Raw genomic sequence first — 14144 nt, 5'->3', positions numbered from 1 at the left:
AGGATCTGGAAAGAGTTTTCACTATTATTTTATTTACTGTATATCTGGCAAAATAGTGCGCACATAACACTCTCTCTCTCTCTCTCTCTCTCTCTCTCTCTCTCTCTCTCTCTCTCTTTCTCGTAAGCACTGATGTTTTCAAACTGCTGTCTAAAATATGTTGTAAATCCTTCATCTCCATCTGGCAACTAGGTTAAAAATAAACTCCCCCAAGGATTCAAATATTGGAGTCAATGAAAACTACACACAAACACACACATTCTGTCCAGACACAGGGAACAATGATTGCCACGCACCGTAATATAGGGGTGGGAACTTGCGTTCCAATGGATGTTGCTGGATTACAACTCCCATCTTCCCTGACCATTGGCCGTGCTCACTGGGACATATGGTAGTCAGCTGGAGCACAACATTGGAGGGCCACAGGTTCCCCATTTCTGGAAAAGTAGATTACAGACTGAGAAGGTACTACCATTACATTCTGAATGGCAAACTAGGCAACACATTTAACTCAGTGCAAATGGGAATGTTTGCAAAGGGAGCAGTGAGTGTCTCTTGTTCTCATTCTCAAGAAGCCCTCAGTCTCCCAGAGACCAGCAGAGACCAGCTTGGGCATCATCAGCACAGCTCTCATACAGTTTCCTTTGTATCCCAGTCCAGAAGTTTGTGCCTTTGGTTTCTTGTGCATGCCTTCTGTCAACCCCTGCTTGACCATTTCAGGGAAATCACAGTTCTGCCCCACCCCAAATAGTTAAAGTAATTCCAGTTTCTTTGGTTGGCTTTAATTCCTTTTTTGCGTAGGGTTGTGCGTGCAGGCTTCCTGAGCAAAATAGTTCCATTTAATTTGTCAATTGTACCCTCTGCATGGAGAATCTGATGCAAGATTGCATTGAGGCCACAGTGACACCAGAAATCCATTTAGCTGCTGCAAGGTCTTCCAGCACATACACCCTCTGGCGCTGGGGAAAATAGGTGCTGGGCCTTGATTGGCTAAAGGAGAAATCTGTCCTCCTGGATACAGGTCTTCCTGTAGAAAAACTGGTCTTTGGCCTAGGTCTAATGACTCCCATTTGGATGAAGGATTGTTTTGTAATCACATGTCCCTATATGCACCTTGTGGTGAGGTCCATGAATCCAATGGCTCATGTGAAGGTGAGGCAAGTTGACTTTGTTATTTTTGGTCTGTACCTGAATTCCAAATGGCAATTCCAAGGCAAAGGGTTTTGTTTGGTTTATAATCTCTAAATCAGGGGTCGACAAACTAAGGTTTGCAGGCTGGATCAGGCCCAATTGCCTTCAGGATCTGGCCCGGAGACTGTCTGTGGATTGGCGTGGGGATTCTGTTCATTCGGGCTGCGCCATTTTTTTTCGGCGCCATTCCATCCCCCCCCCCACACACACTGCGGTGGCGCCTCCTCCTGGCTTCCCCTGCCCTGCCTAGAGGAGGAAGAGGGCTGGGCTGAGCTGGCTGGGCACCATTTTAAGCAGCCCGTCTCCGGAGCCAGCCCTTTCGCGTCGCTCATCTTCCCCCTGCCACCGCCACCCTGGTGCTCCTGTGGCCGCGGCAACCCCTGGGAAGGTGTAGTGGAAATGCGGAAGACAATTGTACTTCGAAGAGTTAGGTGGCATGTCCCTTTCCCTTTAACATCCCCAGTTTGAGGTCTGCTGGATTCTTGTGTTTCACACACCTGTCGGGAGTTTATTCGGTTCTTCTGTGTTGCAAGTGCTGCAGGTAGTGGAAGACTCTCAGCCACTCTGCATTAATCATGAGTAATGCAAGGTGCACTTGATTACATCAAGGCAGGTTATAAAAGCCATAGGTGGGAGGGGCCCGGTGAGCTTTTGCCCAGTTCAAAGGACCTGAAGCTGGGAAACCAATGGTCGGGGTCTTTCTCTTGCTGCTCTACCTGGGGTTCCGGGCAGCTGAAGGGGAGATTGGGTAGCCCCTGTTGGGTATGTTTTATGTTATGCTTTGTATGCCAGCTGTTTATTTGTTAATAAAACTGTTTTGGTTCCCCTTCCACCTCCTCTTTCCTTTTGTCCTGATATCCTTGGAAAGAACTGCTGTATTTGGCAGCGCAGAAGGTAAGCGCAGTGGCTGGGGCTGGGGAGGAGGACTACTTGCCCCCCTCACCTCTTCTTCCATCTCCGCCCCCCCCCCCAGTGCCACTTCTCCAGCCTGCCACAAGGTCTGAGGGATAGTGAAGCAGCCCGCGGCTAAAAAAAATTGCCAACCCTTGCTCTAAATAAATTATTTGTAATTGTTCCTTGAATCCGGCTCTGAATCTAGTAACCAGACACTTGGTTATTGGTACTGAGTAACTTGTGGACTCAAAGGTCAAGCACTGAACCTTTCATAACTTCCAACATTTTCGTACCCAAAATTGGGATTTCAGGAGGGCTGTGCCTTCTGGTGAGGAGGAATTAAAGAACCTTTTAATGAGGGTGAAAGAGGAGAGCGCAAAATATGGTCTGAAGCTCAACATCAAAAAAACTAAGATCATGGCCACTGGTCCCATCACCTCCTAGCAAATAGAAGAAGAAATGGAGGCAGTGAGAGATTTTACTTTCTTGGGCTCCATGATCACTGCAGATGGTGACAGCAGTCACGAAATTAAAAGACGCCTGCTCCTTGGGAGAAAAGCGATGGCAAACCTAGACAGCATCTTAAAAAGCAGAGACATCACCTTGCCAACAAAGGTCCATATAGTTAAAGCCATGGTTTTCCCAGTAGTGATAGAGGGAAGTGAGAGCTGGACCATCAAGAAGGCTGATCGCCGAAGAATTGATGCTTTTGAATTATGGTGCTGGAGGAGACTCTTGAGAGTCCCATGGACTGCAAGAAGATCAAACGTATCCATTCTTAAGGAAATCAGCCCTGAGTGCTCACTGGAAGGACAGATCGTGAAGTTGAGGCTCCAATACTTTGGCCACCTCATGAGAAGAGAAGACTCCCTGGAAAAGACCCTGAAGTTGGGAAAGATGGAGGGCACAAGGAGAAGGGGAAGACAGAGGGCGAGGTGGTTGGACAGTGTTTTTGAAGCTACGAACATGAGTTTGACCAAACTGCGGGAAGCAGTGGAAGACAGGAGGGCCTGGCGTTCTCTGGTCCATGGGGTCACAAAGAGTCGGACACGACTAAACGACTAAACAACAACAACATGCCTTCTGGGTTGTGGCAGGGTTGTGGCAGAACACTAGTGCGACCCTGCTGACTCACACCAGAGTGAGTGTCTTTTGGTCCAGTGCTCTGGTGCAAGGACTCACGCCAGAGTGCCAGACCAAAAAATGGGACATTCTGGGATCCAAACAAAACTGGGATTTGGCTTCTTTGGTCCAGGATGTCCCTCTCTAAATGGGACACTTGTAGGGTAAGGCTTTTGGCTCATGGCAAATCCCAAGGATGTCCCAAGTTAAAGGAGTGTCTCTGACTCAGATTTGGGGGACTTTTCCAGGGGTGGTGGCAGAACTCCCTGGCAGGATGGTTTTCCTTGGGCATCATGTGGTTACAGGGCAAACCTTGTGCCCCTCCCTTTTGGTAGGGATGCAGCATTGGGGAAATGGCCCTGGGCAGAGCAGGGGGGCACCTCCTTTCTTACAACCTGGCAGAGGTGAAATTAAATTAAGGGAAATTGGACTTCTGACTTCCGGGTTGGCGCCATCGCCGAATGGCGGACTCCCTCTGAGGTCCGGAGGGAGTCTGCTCGGCAGGGGCTGGGTCCTACCGCGCCGGCGACGTGGGGACCCTTAAAAACCACGGACACGGAGTCCGTGGACATGGGTGACTCGGCTGGCACCGTTAGCGCCCTCCCGACTCGTGAAGTAGCCTTTTTAAAGGCTACGGATCGGGTGCCGGGGAGCGGCGTGGTGCTGTGAGTCCTCTGCTTTCCCTGCCGAGCGAAGCCGCATGCCATTCGACGGAGAGCGCTGACTTCTTCTATTGAAAATTCGGACTATTAACAACAACCCGTGAGTAATTCGGAAACCGGGTTTAAAAGGAGAAAAAAAGAATTTTTTTTCGGATTCGGCATGAGCGGGGGTGATCCAAAAAGGAAGTCAATCCCCCCCCTATTGTATACATTCTAAAACAAGGACTGGGCAACCAAGGTCGAGAGGGAATCGTATTTTTGATAAAAATTATTAATTCCACGATGGGAAATTACAAGAATTGCGCTGGAGGAGAAGAGCGGAAGGTGAGAAGGAAAATGTAACCCCCCCCCCCGGGAACCGGGGTGATTCGGGAGAGAGCCTGGTGGAGAGAGAGACGGAGACTTTGACAGCTGTCAAAGTAGCTGTCAAAGTTGGAGAATATAAAGAGGACTTTGTCATGAGGACTTTGCTGGTTAATTTTGTTATAATTTGTTACAATTTGGATATAAACTGTTGAAAATAAGGAACAACAATTTGACTTTTGGATCAGAGGAAACAAAGTTACTACAATCCCCCTAGAGGGGTTTCGGGACATTACAAGAATGGTCGTAAGTGGAAAAATACTCCTGGAATTGCACAGGACCTGTTATCTCGGCAGGAAATTGAAGCAACTAAATGCACAAATTGTCATCTCGTCTGTCCTCCCAGTTGAACGACGTGGCCCAGGGAGAGAGGGGAAAATAGTGGAAGTGAACAGCTGGCTTCGCAAATGGTGTAAACAGGAACGGTTTGGATTCTTAGATCACGGACTGCAGTTTCTTGAAGATGGACTTCTGGCAAGTGATGGGCTGCACCTCACAACGGTTGGGAGGAATGTTTTTGCCAAAAATCTCAGAAACCTCATCAGGAGGGCTTTAAACTGACTAATGTGGGGGAGGGAGACAGTGCTCCTGAAGGTAGGAGTCTATCAATTAATGAAGATGATCATCCAAATGTCATAGACCAAATGGAGCAAACAGCACGCGGACCTAGTGGTGGGAGGAAAAAATCCTTAAATAAGAGACACGGGGGAATGATTAATGGACTTCAATGTCTGTACACTAATGCGCAAAGCATGGGAAATAAACAAGATGAGCTTGAGCTCTTGGTACAGCAAACTAAATATGACATAATAGGCATCACTGAAACCTGGTGGGATAAGTCCCACGATTGGAATGTAATAATGGGGGGATACAATCTATTTCAGAGAAACAGACCAGACAAGAAAGGAGGAGGAGTGGCGTTATATGTCAGGGATGTGTATACCTGTGAAGAGATCCAAGATTTAGAACCTCAAAGCCAATGTGAGAGCATTTGGGTCAAAATTAAGGGAGAGAAGAATAACAGAGACCTCATTGTGGGAGTTTACTATAGATCCCCAAGCCAAACGGAGGACATAGATGATGCCTTCCTGGAACAGATGGCCAAGCATGCAAAAGGAAGGGAGATAGTAGTAATGGGGGACTTCAATTACCCGGATATTTGTTGGACGTCAAACTCAGCCAAGAGCATAAGGTCAAACAGATTCCTCACTGGCCTTGCAGACAACTTCATTGTCCAGAAAGTGGGAGAAGCAACAAGAGGAACAGCCATTTTAGATCTGGTCCTAACCAATGTTGATGACCTGGTTAGTGGGGTAGAAGTGGAAGGATCATTAGGCGCGAGTGATCATGCTCTTCTGAAGTTTACTATACAGCGGAAAGGAGCAGCCAAGCATACTAGGACTCAATTTCTTGACTTTAAGAAAGCCGACTTCATAAAACTTAGGGAAGTGCTGGGTGAGATCCCATGGACAGCAATACTAAAAGGAAAGGGAGTTCATGATGGCTGGGAGTTTGTTAAGAGGGAGATAGTAAAAGCACAACGTCAGGCAATACCAATGAGACGGAAACATGGAAGGTGCCTAAAGAAGCCAGGGTGGCTATCTAAAGAACTTTTAACTGAATTAAGATTTAAAAAGGATGTGTACAAAAAATGGAAAAGGGGGGAAACCGCCAAAGAGGAATTCAAACAAATAGCCAGCACGTGTAGACACAAAGTCAGAAAAGCTAAAGCACAGAATGAACTCAGGCTTGCTAGAGAGGTTAAAAGCAACAAAAAAGGCTTTTATGGGTATGTTCGTAGCAAAAGGAAGAACAAAGAAACAGTGGGGTCACTCAGAGGAGAAGATGGTGAAATGCAAACAGGGGACACAGAAAGGGCTGAACTCCTCAATGCCTTCTTTGCCTCAGTCTTCTCCGATAAAGAAAACAATGCCCGACCTGAAGAATTTGGAGCAAATGATTCAGCAAAGGAAACACAGCCCAGAATAACTAAGGAGACAGTACAAGAATATTTGGCTAGTTTAGATGTATGCAAGTCTCCAGGGCCAGATGAACTGCATCCAAGAGTATTAAAAGAACTGGCAGATGTGATCTCAGAACCACTGGCAGTCATCTTCGAGAAATCCTGGAGAACAGGCGAAGTCCCGGCAGACTGGAGGAGGGCAAATGTTGTCCCTATTTTCAAAAAGGGGAAAAGAGAGGACCCAAATAATTACCGCCCAGTCAGTCTGACATCAATAGCAGGGAAGATTCTGGAGCAGATCATTAAGCAAACAGTCTGTGAGCACCTAGAAAGGAATGCTGTGATCACCAATAGTCAGCATGGATTTCTGAAAAATAAGTCATGTCAGACTAACCTGATCTCATTTTTTGACAGAATTACAAGCCTGGTAGATGAAGGGAACTCAGTGGATATAGCCTACCTTGATTTCAGTAAGGCATTTGACAAGGTGCCCCATGATATTCTTGTAAAGAAGCTGGTAAAATGCGGTCTTGACTCTGCTACCACTCAGTGGATTTGTAACTGGCTGACTGACCGAACCCAAAGGGTGCTCATCAATGGTTCCTCTTCATCCTGGAGAAGAGTGACTAGTGGGGTGCCACAGGGTTCTGTCTTGGGCCCGGTCTTATTTAACATCTTTATCAACGACTTGGATGATGGACTCAAGGGCATCCTGATCAAATTTGCAGATGACACCAAACTGGGAGGGGTGGCTAACACCCCAGAGGACACGATCACACTTCAAAACGACCTTGACAGATTAGAGAACTGGGCAAAAACAAACAAAATGAATTTTAACAGGGAGAAATGTAAAGTATTGCACTTGGGCAAAAAAAATGAGAGGCACAAATACAAGATGGGTGACACCTGGCTTGAGAGCAGTACATGTGGAAAGGATCTAGGAGTCTTGGTTGACCACAAACTTGACATGAGCCAACAGTGTGACGCGGCAGCTAAAAAAGCCAATGCAATTCTGGGCTGCATCAATAGGAGTATAGCATCTAGATCAAGGGAAGTAATAGTTCCACTGTATTCTGCTCTGGTCAGACCACACCTGGAGTACTGTGTCCAGTTCTGGGCACCACAATTCAAGAAGGACACTGACAAACTGGAACGTGTCCAGAGGAGGGCAACCAAAATGGTCAAAGGCCTGGAAACGATGCCTTATGAGGAACGGCTAAGGGAGCTGGGCATGTTTAGCCTGGAGAAGAGGAGGTTAAGGGGTGATATGATAGCCATGTTCAAATATATAAAAGGATGTCACATAGAGGAGGGAAAAAGGTTGTTTTCTGCTGCTCCAGAGAAGCGGACACGGAGCAATGGATCCAAACTACAAGAAAGAAGATTCCACCTAAACATTAGGAAGAACTTCCTGACAGTAAGAGCTGTTCGACAGTGGAATTTGCTGCCAAGGAGTGTGGTGGAGTCTCCTCCTTTGGAGGTCTTTAAGCAGAGGCTTGACAACCATATGTCAGGAGTGCTCTGATGGTGTTTCCTGCTTGGCAGGGGGTTGGACTCGATGGCCCTTGTGGTCTCTTCCAACTCTATGATTCTATGATTCTATGATTCTATGATCTCCTGGGAAAGCTGCAAAACTGAAACAGTATTTCGTCTACAGAGGTGTTTATATTAAAGGAGACAATAGAATTTTCTATTGAAGAAAGGAAGGGACTGGACGTAAGTTTTTGTTCCTGAACAACAATAACCTCTGTAGAGGCACCAAATTTCTGAATTAGAACGTTTTGGCAGCGGAACAGGACAAGAAACCTGAGAAAGTGAGAAAAAAGAACAAAGGACTGATTACGACATGGAAAGTACAAATGGGGGGAGCATTAAAGACCAAGGAAATTAAAAGCCCTCTGGGGCCTCTTTTAGACTGGATGTTTGAAGTTAAATATCTAAAATAAATAATTTTTTTTAAAAAAAACCGGCAAGGTGGAACTGGGGAAAAATCTGGCCATGGACTTGAGATTTCCAGGCTGACAATAGATTGACTGAGGGATATGGGGAATTCAAACCGGGGAAGGGGGGGGAGATCTGGAATCCAAAGGCTGTGTAACTATCTTTTGAATCTTTTTATATTTTATATCTTTTATATCTTTATATAACTTTTTGTATATCATTTTATTTTGACTGGACGTGTTTATTAAAAAAGGGAATTCGTGGAAGGAAACTGGGGCGGACCTTGGGGAAAAATCTTTTTGTTTTTTTTCTTTCTGTTAATAATGAGGGATTGTTTAAATTAAATTGAATATTGGGTTAAACAAATTAAGTTTTTAAATTGGGAGTGAGAGCTTGTAGAACTAAATTAATGAAAGGGGAATACAGCTGGGAGGGGGATGGGGGAGTCCCAGAAAGTTGGCAATGAAAGTAAGGTTTTAAGTGTATTGTATTTTCTTTCTTTTTTTCTGTATTTTTTTTTGAAACTCTAATAAATATGATTTTAAAAAAAAGAAAAGAAATTAAATTAAGGGAAATTTTACTACCATCTGCTTCCTTACATTCTTTGGCAATGTGGGATCATAGACTGGTCCCCATCAACCAAGCAGAGGCTTGACAACCATATGTCAGGAATGCTCTGATGGTGTTTCCTGCTTGGCAGGGGGTTGGACTTGATGGCCCTTGTGGTCTATTCCAACTCTATGATTCTACGAAACAAACCTGAGGTGGGAGTAGGGGGGGAAACCCCACTTCATTACAGTACAGTGGTACCTCAGGTTACATACACTTCAGGTTACAGACTCCGCTAACCCAGAAATAGTACCTCAGGTTAAGAACTTTTCTTCAGGATGAGAATAGAAATCGGGTGGCGGAAGCGTGGCAGCAGCAAGAGGCCCCATTAGCTAAAGTGGTACCTCAGGTTAAGAACAGTTTCAGGTTAAGAACGGACCTCCAGAATGAATTAAGTTCTTAACCCGAGAGCCAGTGTGGTGTAGTAGTTAAGAGCGGTGGACTCGTAATCTGGCGAACCGGGTTCGCTTCCCCGCTCCTCCACATGCAGCTGCTGGGTGACCTTGGGCTAGTCACACTTCTCTGAAGTCCTCAGCCTCACTCACCTCACAGAGTGTTTGTTGTTGGGCAGGAAGGGAAAGGAGATTGTTAGCCGCTTTGAGACTCTTTAGGGTAGTGATAAAGTGGGATATCAAATCCAAACTCCTCCTCCTCCTCCTCCTCCTCCTCCTCCTCTTCTTCTACCACTTTATATTTTACACTTCTTCTTCTTCTACCACTTTATATTTTACACATCAGGAGTCTGCTTCGCCAATGTGTTCCCTTTGGAGACTACGCTGCCAATGCAGCAGCCAGCAGGACTGACCCCTGCCCAAGGGCACTGGGTGATTGACAGGTGTGCATGGTTTGTATGAAATGGGTTTTGTGGGCCAAACTGGATCCCCTTGTGGGGCCAGGACTGGCCTTTGAGCCAGAGGTTTTCCCGCCCAAGGATGCTTGGTTTTAGGCAAATTACTGAAAGAGCCATTGTTGTGCAGCGCATATGTTCATTCCCCCATCTTCCTTTATTTCCTATGATTAAACAAGTTTTGCAGGATTTTGATGCACTTCAAAAACCTTTAAACCCCTTTGATGGCCAGAGATCACAGGAGAACAAAAATAATGCGGGTATTGCAGGCAACAATGGCTCAAGTGATCCACAGAGCTCTCATTTGTACTATTTATACAGCGCATTTCCAAGTGATCTAAGTGTTTCATGTATTTTATCCGAGTAAACTTTACAATGGGACGCGGGTGGCGCTGTGGGTTAAACCACAGAGCCTAGGACTTGCCGATCAGAAGGTTGGCGGTTCGAATCCCCGTGAGGGGTGAGCTCCTGTTGCTCGGTCCCTGCTCCTGCCCACCTAGCAGTTCGAAAACACGCCAAAGTGCAAGTAGATAAATAGGTACCACTCCAGCGGGAAGGTAAACGGCGTTTCCGTGCGCTGCTCTGGTTCGCCAGAAGCGGCTTGGTCATGCTGGCCACATGACCCGGAAGCTGTACGCCGGCTCCCTTGACCAATAAAGCGAGATGAGCGCCGCAATCCCAGAGTCGGTCACGACTGGACCTAATGGTCAGGGATCCCTTTACCTTTACCTTTAAACTTTAAAATAGACCCTGTGAGGTAGGCTGGGGTTGTTGCCCTCATGTTGCACAGAGGGACTGAGGCCAAGGGGATAGTACCTTGTGCATGGCAGCCTGGTGAATTTGTGGCGTTTGAGGTGAGATCTGAATTGAGGATTTCCTGTCTGTTTCACACTGTTAGCCTCTCTGCTGCACTAGCTCTTAATGAAGATAAATGGGCAAATCTTAATAGAGAGCATGTCTGGACTCTTTTTGGAATGTGCTTTTCTTGTCATTCTTCACGCACCGAAATACCTCGTTAGTAAGGATCTCATTATGTGTTTTTTTCCTTTTTCCTTTTTCCCTCTCGTTTGGTGTCATTAGGTTAGGGCACAGTTAGAAAATATTTATGGAATTTATGAGCACCCCTTCAGTGAGCATGCTGTGCTAATGTGGCGTGGAAGCACTAGGCAAATAATAACTGTACTGAACAATGTTACTAATAGCACTTGGATAAAACAGCTGTCGATACCTGCATGACTGGTTAACTTTCTGAAGATTATATTAGAGTGGCGATGAGACTGCAACAAAAGATATGAGATGTCACTGCCCCCTAGTGGCCGTGGCTCTAAGTGTCTTTTCTTTAAAGGTCTATAAATGGTCATTGCACCAAGGGGACAAAGGAAAAAGACAGATGTTCACGCAATTAGCCCCTGGATTCAGAAAATGGTGACAAGTAATTATATAGGAAGCTGAGCATGCTGGGAAACTGAAAGGAAGTGTTCAAAGCAGTACTGAGTAAAAAATAAATTCACAAGGGCAATTCTGCTGTGTTAGATTGTTGCAAATTCCTAAAATGACAGAGATCATCAGATGGCAGGCAACCATTTTATTTTATTTTATTTAAAACATTTACCATATTTTTCCGTGTATAACATGCCCCCATGTATAAGACGCCCCCTATTTTTGGGAACTCAAAATTAAGAAAATGGGGGGAGATGGCCCCCATGTATAAGACTAAACCCCCCTTTTTAACATTATTTTTAGTAAAAAAAAACCCTAGCCTTATACACAGAAAAGTACAGTATATTAATAATAATAATAATAATAATAATAATAATAATAATAATAATAATAATAATGTACCTCACCCATCTGACTGGATTGTTCCAGCAACTTGGGACAGCTTCCAACATATGGTCAAAGGCCTGGAAACGATGCCTTATGAGGAACGGCTAAGGGAGCTGGGCATGTTTAGCCTGGAGAAGAGGAGGTTAAGGGGTGATATGATAGCCATGTTCAAATATATAAAAGGATGTCACATAGAGGAGGGAGAAAGGTTGTTTTCTGCTGCTCCAGAGAAGCGGACACGGAGCAATGGATCCAAACTACAAGAAAGAAGATTCCACCTAAACATTAGGAAGAACTTCCTGACAGTAAGAGCTGTTCGACAGTGGAATTTGCTGCCAAGGAGTGTGGTGGAGTCTCCTCCTTTGGAGGTCTTTAAGCAGAGGCTTGACAACCATATGTCAGGAGTGCTCTGATGGTGTTTCCTGCTTGGCAGGGGGTTGGACTCAATGGCCCTTGTGGTCTCTTCCAACTCTATGATTCTATGATTCTATGATATGCAGAAACACAGCAACATCACAACAAAACATCACACATTAAAGGCGTCTCGATACAGGGCTGCCTTCAGATGTCCATGGAAGGTCGTATAATTATTTATCTCTATAATAATAATAATAATAAATTTTATATCCCCCCCTCCCCAGCCAAAGCCAGGCTCAGGGCGGCTAACAACAATAAAATAGTACAACATTCTATGACATCTGGCAGGAGCGTGTTCTACAAGACTTGTGCCGCTACCGAGAAGGCCCTCTGACTGGTTCTCTGTTAACCTCACTTCTTGCCATAAGGGAACTGCCAGAAGGCCCTTGGAGCTGGACCTCAGTGTCCGGGCTGAACGATGGGGGTGCAGACTGTCCCATACGACAGTCCAGCTGAAGGAATCACCCGGAAAGGTTAAGTCCAGCTGAAGCAATCAACCGAAAAGGTTAAGTCAAATAGAAACAGCAGATAAAAGAGGGAAAAGAATGCAGCACTCTGTTAAAGGATCTGGAGAATTTAGAAGGTGCATAAGGGCACACCGGTGTTGATGCCTCACAAGCCTGTCTGGGAAGACCTTTCTGCAATCAGGGCAACACCACTGCAAAGGTCTGCTCCCTGGTTACCAGCTTCTTAACCTGTGACACCGGATCCCCCAAAGGAGTGGCTCTAAAATAGCTTTCAAAGGCTGAGCAGCTTCTGAAGGAGCATGGCAATCCGTCATGCATTACATGTCTACAGCACCTTCCTCCAAGTGCTTAAGATCACAAACTCACACACTTCATCCTTACAACCAATGGGCACTGGTCCGTTAAGGTAAATGGGTCACTGCCCCACCAAACTCAATCTTGATTCCTCCCAAATTCACGTACCTTCTTGCTTTACAGCTAGTCCAGAGGGTTCCCCTGGCTGTTTCCTCCTGAGTCTCAGTTTTGCCCTTGTAGAACTCGGCAGGGAGGAGGATGGGGACAAAAGTAGACTCAGTCAGCTCCACCTGCCATTGTCTCTGGCTCCACCTGCTGTCAGCCTCCCTGCCCTCTTATGAACCAGTCCCAGAGAGTGCAGCATCATCGCTGCTCACAGCAACCATGTCAGATATGTTAGACAGAGCGACTGCCCCAAGAACAGCTGGATACTTGATGGCTAAGTATGAATTTGAGCTTGCACCTCTCTGCTTCAGGTCTTAGGTGGGCAGAGCTCAGCAGCAGAAGGCATACTTTGAAAGCAGATGTCCCTTGGTTTGGTCCTCCAGTAAATTGCACCGGGTAGCAGACGATATGAAGCTCTCTGTCTGAGACTCTGGAGAGCTGCTGTTAGTCCGAGTAGACATTGCTGGGCAAGATGGATCAAAGACCTGACTTGGCAGAAGGTAGTTTCATAACTTCATCAAAAATGCTGCAAGCATCACTTCCCTCACTAGAAAATTGCGGGAGCTACACAGAAAATGCAAGTGGAAAAAAATGTTAATGTCTGAGCATGCATAATGTGAGATTGTTGCAGATGCTGTAGATTTAAATTGTGATCTAAGCATCTCCTATGAAAGAGCCTAGAGACTTCTAACTATGAATAATTTGGCAGGAATATGCACTGATATATATAACAACCGAAGCTACCAGTTCACAGTTAATTGCTTGCTACTTGTACATAATGTCAAAGTAATATAAAATGTAAGAGACACCAAGATGTTTACATGAATTTCTTATGCTTTTTCACTTTCTTAGATAATCTGACGTGCTATTCTAAAAGCTGAAATGTCAAACATGGTTTTTCCTGGGTGATAACAATAGACATGCAAATGTCTTCGACAAGTTCCATAAGAAGGCAAAACCTACCCAGACTTTCTGCAGAGATGCTGGCAAGGAATAAGAAATCCTTGAAGTGCAAAGTGTAATAATGTTATTGTCACTGTGACCTAAAATGAACAGTTGATGTTAAATATTCACATTAATTTTTGTACATTAGCTAGGACAATTCACATTGTTTAATGGTACTAAAGCCATTTGACCAAATCGATCTCAGCATACTTTATGCAAACTTAAGCAAAAGTCATACTGAGGCATCAGTTTTCTTACTGTTATACATGGCAGGGCAAGTGGTAGCAGCAGAGAGCTCCTTTTCAATGTGCCTGCCTGCCAGTAAAATATCCTTCCAGAATACTCCATTTCTTTCCTCTCTCCAATATTTGTTTTTGTTTTTAACCCTGACAAACACTCAACGTTCTTTGGTCACTGAGAACACTTAGTTCTTACTG

General features: G+C 45.3%; 1 long non-coding RNA gene across 2 annotated transcripts; it reads left to right on the top strand.

Moving 5' to 3' along the window:
* The first annotated feature begins 1845 nt into the window (after nucleotides 1-1845).
* LOC308589149 lies at nucleotides 1846-13902 on the top strand. Of its 2 annotated transcripts, XR_014009097.1 has the most exons (3): nucleotides 1854-1953; nucleotides 13074-13262; nucleotides 13615-13902. It is a non-coding gene; the product is annotated as an uncharacterized lncRNA (long non-coding RNA). The 2 variants fall into 2 exon arrangements; XR_014009096.1 differs by lacking the exon at nucleotides 13074-13262 and having other exon boundaries at nucleotides 1846-1953.
* The last annotated feature ends 242 nt before the right edge of the window (nucleotides 13903-14144 follow it).

The sequence above is a fragment of the Podarcis bocagei genome (genome assembly GCF_964188305.1).
Source record: "Podarcis bocagei genome assembly, chromosome: 6".
Taxonomy (NCBI): Eukaryota; Metazoa; Chordata; class Lepidosauria; order Squamata; family Lacertidae; genus Podarcis; species Podarcis bocagei.
This window is presented reverse-complemented; position numbering and strand designations above follow the sequence as displayed.